General features: G+C 44.2%; 2 non-coding genes across 2 annotated transcripts; one reads left to right on the top strand and one right to left on the bottom strand.

The window, feature by feature from the left end:
* The first annotated feature begins 2,699 nt into the window (after positions 1-2,699).
* Positions 2,700-2,806, top strand: LOC112081689. Its single transcript, XR_002896611.1, has one exon. It is a non-coding gene; the product is annotated as a small nucleolar RNA R71 (small nucleolar RNA).
* A 3,499-nt stretch (positions 2,807-6,305) lies between these two features.
* LOC112081774 lies at positions 6,306-6,424 on the bottom strand. The gene has a single exon (XR_002896695.1). It is a non-coding gene; the product is annotated as a 5S ribosomal RNA (ribosomal RNA).
* Between the last annotated feature and the right edge of the window lie 120 nt (positions 6,425-6,544).

Genomic DNA, 6,544 nt, shown 5'->3' with positions numbered 1-6,544 from the left:
CATACATCTTTGAAAAGTGGCTGGTGCATTACATAAACCGAAGGGCATTCTCCTATAAGCATAAGTGCCGTAAGGGCAGGTGAATGTCGTTTTCTCTTGATCCCGGGGGTCTATGGGAATTTGGAAGAACCCCGAATACCCATCGAGAAAACAAAAATAAGGATGATTAGCTAACCTTTCAAGCATTTGATCAATGAATGGTAAAGGGAAATGATCTTTTCTAGAAGCAGAATTCAATTTCCTATAGTCAATGCACATGCGATGGCCAGTTATGGTTCTTTGAGCTATGAGTTCATCCTTATCGTTTTTCACCACTGTGATCCCACCTTTCTTGGGCACAACATGAACAGGAGACACCCATCTTGAGTCAGAGATTGGGTAAATTATCCCTGCCTCAAGAAGCTTTAGTATCTCCTTCTTAACCACTTCCCTAAGGTTGGGGTTAAGTCTACGTTGGTGCTCAATAGAGGACATGGCTTGGTCCTCCAGGTGGATCCTGTGGGTGCATATATCAGGAGAGATTCCTCTAATGTCTGCCAAGGAATACCCTATGGCTCTCCTGAATTTCCTTATTTCACTAAGTAATGCACGTTCCTCATGCTCCAGCAAGTTATCATTTATGATCACGGGAAAAGTAGAGTTCAGGCCTAAGAACGCATACCTGAGCCCTGTTGGTAGAGGCTTGAGCTCAACAGAGGGTGCATCAGCCTCATTCCAGTCCTGGTACAAGCTGCTTTGGCTGGTGACTGATTCCTTGATAGCACAGACTTCAGAGCCACTTTGTTCCAGCTCTAAAAACCTTGCTTCAGGACCCAGCTCTCTTGCATTGTCCAGATACAGCTTATACCCTTCACTTGCTTCAGCCAAGAGCTCATTATCTCCTTGTTCTTGAGTTAGAGCAGCTTGAAGAGGATCCTCAGTGTTCAGCTCCTCAAGCAACTCATCAGCCAACTGGTCCATTGTCTCCACATAGAAACATTGACCTTCAATGGTGGGTTTCTTCATCATCTCATTCACATCAAACTTGAGCCTTTCAGACCCAAGTTGAAGCTCTATTATCCCACCTCTCACATCAATAATAGCTCCTGCAGTGGCTAAGAATGGCCTGCCCAAGATGAGAGGATCTACTGGTTCCTCATCCATTTCTAGCACAACAAAATCTGTTGGAACCTCAAAACCACCTATCTTGACAGGTAGATCTTCCAACATACCAACAGGCAATCTAACTGATCTATCTGCAAGGATAAGAGAAATCTTTGAAGGTTTGAAAACTCTAAAGCCCAGCTTCTTTGCTATGGAGAATGGCATCAAGCTGACTGATGCTCCTAGATCACAAAGACATCCAGAGAATAGAAGAGGTCCAATGGCACAAGGGAGTGTGAAGCTCCCTGGATCAGTTAACTTCCTTGGAATGGACTTCTTCTGAATGATAGCACTGCATTCATGACTTAGTACTACCATGCCTTGAAGTTCTTTTGTCTTGTTCAGAATTGCATCCTTCAAGAACTTCCCCATCTTTGGCATCATTAAGAATGCATCAATGAGAGGCATTGTGAGTGGTGTCTCTTTGAGTGCCTTCTCAAATACAGCTCTTGCCTTGTTCCCTTAGTTGCTTCTTAAATCTCCCTGGAAATGGGAGCTTGGGTTGGTATGGAGGTGGTGGCACATACTTCTTCTCTGGTTCTGGTTCCTTTGCTACCTCTTTACCCTTTTCTGTCCTTGGTTTCTCAGCAACTTGATCATCCTTTAAGGCTGCCTCCCCCTCAGGTTGATCATTGTCCTCAATGATCACTTTGTTGTTCTCAATACCAGGTAACTCCTTGCCACTCCTCAGTGTAATGGCTTTGGCATATTCCTTGGGGTTGGGTTCTGGTTTTCCAGGTAGGTGACCTTGGTTCCTTGAGCTTGATGCCTGGTTTTGCTTCAGTTCCTTGATTTCCTGCTGCATAGTCTGTTGACCCTGAAGTAGTTGTTGCAGAATACCAACCATATCTGTACCCATCTGTGGCTGCTGTTGAACCATTGGCGGCTGAAACTGTTGTTGAACCGGCGCCTGCTGTTGGAACTGTGGTGGACCAAACCCTGGTGGTGCCTTTGGCTGCTGTGAAGTGTAACCAGTGCCCTGAAATGGTTGCTGTTGCTGACCAAAACTCTGATTCTGACCAAATTGATTCTTGGGTTGGAATGATCCTTGAAAGTTGTTCTTGGGAACAAAGTTCTTTAGAGCTTGAGAATTGGGATAAACCTGGTCTTGTGGGTTTGCTACATTGGTGTTCCTGTAAGAGAGGTTTGGATTGGCATTACCATACTGATATCTTTGGAACCTCTGATTCCCAATGTAGTTGAGCTCCTCTTGGGTAAGACCTTCTTCACTTATGTTCTCAAAGATTTGAGAAGGTTCCTCATACTCTCCAACAAAATGTATTGGCTTCTGAGTGGTGAATTTCAGCTTGTCTAATTCACTCCTCAACTCCTTAACTTCTCTGGTGAGCCTCTGTTCTGAGCTTGAACCTTCAGACCTATTTGATCTGTCATAGTCTTCACCATAAGTATCATTGCTCAATGCTAAGTTCTCCACTAGCTCTAAAGCAGCATGTATCTCTTTACCCAGAAAGTTCCCATTGGAAGCAGTATCCAGCTGGTTTCTAATCTTGGGAAGAGCTCCTCTATACAGTGTGCTGAGAAGAGAAGCCTCACTAAACCCATGGTGTGGGCATTGGTTTGTGTAGCTCCTGAATCTCTCATATGCTTCACCAAAACTTTCATTGCTGTGCTGAGTGAAGCTAGAGATTTGGTTCCTCAGTTTTGCAGTTCTTGAGGTAGAGAAGAACTTAGATAAGAAGGCTTGCTTGCATTGCTCCCAGGTTTGAATGGAGCCTCTTGGAAGATTCTTCTCCCATTGATGAGCTTTATCACCAAGACTGAATGGGAATAGTCTTAGCTTAAAGCTGTCTTCTGAAACTCCATTTATCTTGGTCAGATCACACACCTTATCAAACTGGTCCAAGTGTTCCAAGGGATCTTCCATTGCTAACCCATGGAACTTTGAGTTCTGGACCATATTCAGCAATGATGCTTTCACTTCAAAGTTGTTGTTTTGCACAGGTGGTGCCTGAATACCAGCTCCATACTGATGAGCATTGGCCCTGTCATTCTCTCCAACATAGACTTGGGGTTGCTCATATCTTCTTTGCTGTGGTTGGAAAGGGTGGGGTTGGTGGTGCACCTGGTGTCTTTGCTGAACATTGGCCTGATGCCTCTGTTGATGAGCTTGAGCTTGTCCCTGGTGGACATAAGCTTGTTGATGGTGCACCTGTTCCTGCTGAACATTACCCTGGTGAAGCCTTTGACCAACTCCAATACCAGCTCCATGACCTTGAGCCTGTTGCTCCTGAACTGGTTGTTCTATATCTACCACGTGATCTTCTTGTTCTGCCATCTCAGTCTGATCAATTTGTCTACCACGTCTGTCTCTTCTCCTCCTTGGTACCAAAAGGTTGATGTTGTCGTTTAGAGGAAAAGGAGGACCACAGCTTCTTGATCTAGACCTGGTGTTCATACACCTGAAATCACAAACAGAACTTGAAAGGAATCAGTAAAAACAAGAAAGTAAGCACTTGATCTCAAGAACAGATCAGAGCTTAATGCTAATCAAACCACAATTTGGCAACGGCGCCAATTGATAGACAAGACTTTTTAAGGTCTCAGGGCTATCAATCCCCTTGTCAAAGTAGCACAAAGAGGTTAATCAATCCAAGAATGTGGTGATAGACACTAAGCTATATGATCAAGTTCTTAATTCAAGCAAACAAGAGTGGGTTTTGGTTAACTAATGACAACTAACAAACTTAAACAGGTTTAAAGACTAATGACAATGACTAATCAAGAACTAAGCAATGACAAATGATGTGAATATGATATGATGGAGGCATGAGATTCTAGACATGATAGTTGGTTAGGGTGCTTTGGTGCTAAACTAGAAATGCTAATGACAATGATGAGACATGATTCAAATGATTAAGAACTCAAATCTAGGTTAATCCTCTCATGAAGGTATTAACCCCTATACTAATCCATTTTCAAACCAAATTCCCATTTGTGAAACATGAATCAATATGCATTAACAAACAGCTCTTAATGATCATTCAAGCAAATAACAATACATCATCATGCAGAAAAATGCTTAAACCTCTAATACAACTCTTTCAGGAATTTCATCAAACACTTTTGGTGCATGAAATTCCCAGAATCTAGATCTCAAGTGATTATCAAGGATCTAGCATAGAGAACAGCTGTTTAGAGAGATGAATCAATGAATCTAGCCCTAAGCACTCCTAATCTAACACTTTAGCACCCTAACCTACACATCTAGAACCTCATTAGGGTGACTACTCACTAATCATACTAATCTCTCTTAAACCTTTGCAAGTTGAGAAGATTAGCATGATTAATGATGAGAAATGGAGATGGAGATGATAGATTCAAAAGAAAACAGCTTTAAACACCCAGATCTCTTTAAACTCTCTTGATTAAACACTCAAATATAGATATTTCTCTTCTTAATGGAGTCTTTCACAAAAGAGGCAAGAGACAAAGGAAATAAAACTTAATCCTCTCCCAAAAAACCCTAAAAAGTATTTATACTTCCTTAAAAACAAACCGGGTCAGCCCGGAACAAACCGGGTCCTGACCCGGCTTTAATGGATAAAGTGGGAATTACTGCGGGTCGGTCCAGTATGTCCCAGGTCGCACACCTAAGTCGCAGTAGATGAAGACTTGTCTTGTGAAGCCTGAATCGCCTTGTCTTAGCCGCACGCCTAAGTAGGAGTGTTTTGCGAGTGTTGCTGCGGCTTGGTCTCCTTCCTCTCCAACTCGCAGGGCTAAGGCGGTTTCTGGGGAATGTACAAACTGTGCGGGTTGGTCTCTATTGCACCTAGGTCGCAGGCTCAAGTCGGAGTGATTTGCGAGTGATCGTGCGGCATAGTTCCAGGCGCGGCTAACTCGCATGCCTAAGTCGCACGATTGTGGACTTAGCATTTTTCTTGCTCTTGAGCTTCAGACCTCTTCCAGTGATAGTTCACCCGCACATATCAACTCGCAGCATCAGCATTCAGGCGTTCATCTTCAGGCCTGCGGGTTAACCAAGTCGCAAGACCATCTCGCAGCATCCAGAGCAGCTTAGACCACTTCGCATTCCGGAGAGTGTAACTCCTATGAGACTTGTCCGAATTGAATGATTTTGGTTGCAGAAGACAGAGGACTCATTTATCTCCAACTTTGGTGAAGGAAGCTTTGGTGCTTGGGAAGTGTAAGGCTTCCTGGAGGGCACATCTTTGCAGTGCATGTACACGACCAGAGAGAGGCGTCTAGAGATGTGTCCATTCCGGAGACCATATCTTTCTGCTCATAGATCCGAATTGAATGTTCTTGGACGTTCTGGAAAGAAGACTCAAATGGCTCTGATTCTCATGAAGGACCCGGAAACTGAATCGGCCTGGAAGTGCACCGTCCTTCGCATCCTTCAGAACTGATCTGCTCGGTCCGGAATACCTGCGAGATAGGGGCTCCTTCCGACGAGCTTAACTCTCTGCTCACGCGTCCGAATTCCACGATTCCACTTGCTATGAGACCGTGATCCAATGCTCTCCAACTTCTATGAAGCACCCGCCATCTGAATCGGATCGGAAAGTTCCCCGGACAGGCGATTTCTGAGACATGTTTGCACCCGGAGATTTTGGCCGATACACTTCACTTGCGGTACGTGTTTTGGTCGACAAAGTCCACCCGCGGTACGTGAAAATGGTCGACAAAACCTTCCTGGCCAGCGAGAATGGCCGATAACCTCCATAGACCCAAGTTTTCCACTTTTTCAAGCTTTGCTCACCATTCCACCTCCTGGATTCGTCTTTTCAGCTCCATATTCACCTGATAGACACTCAAAACATGCAAAGACTCATTGGGACCTAATGCATCTCCTAAGTTCTAAAACAAACCCTAAGGACCTAAAATGCATGAAATAAAACATGATTTGGAATGATTTATGCAACCTAAATGGTGCAAATTATGAACGTATCAGTTTTAGAAAAGGGCCCGGAAGAGGGTGTAAAAATCAAAATTTTGGCCTTGTAAACCGCACCCATGGTCTTTAGACCCTTGGACAAGCCAGAGAGCACACTTGGGGCTTTCCACAAAGTTGCTGTAGGAGGCATGGTTCCACACGGTCTAGAAATGGCGTCGTTCGGAAGATGCCTTGTTTTTCAGATGAAAAGACCCAAAAAAAACAAAGAATCAAAAGGAACAAAAAAGGGGTGCAAGACGAGGACTTCCAAGGAGGTCACCCATCGTAGTACAACTCTCGCCCAAGCACGCTTTACTGCGGAGTTCTGATGGGATCCGGTGCATTAGTGCTGGTATGATCGCACCTGTCAGTATATGTATCGCAATAGCATATATCATTTGGCTTTTAGTCCGCGATGAAATCTCTTCGCATGTGTTGCACTGTTTATATGGCTTTTCCCGCCCAGCTGCGACGAGCATCGTGCCA

The sequence above is a fragment of the Eutrema salsugineum genome, unplaced genomic scaffold, assembly GCF_000478725.1.
Source record: "Eutrema salsugineum unplaced genomic scaffold, Eutsalg1_0 scaffold_10, whole genome shotgun sequence".
NCBI classification, from domain to species: domain Eukaryota; kingdom Viridiplantae; phylum Streptophyta; class Magnoliopsida; order Brassicales; family Brassicaceae; genus Eutrema; species Eutrema salsugineum.
This window is presented reverse-complemented; position numbering and strand designations above follow the sequence as displayed.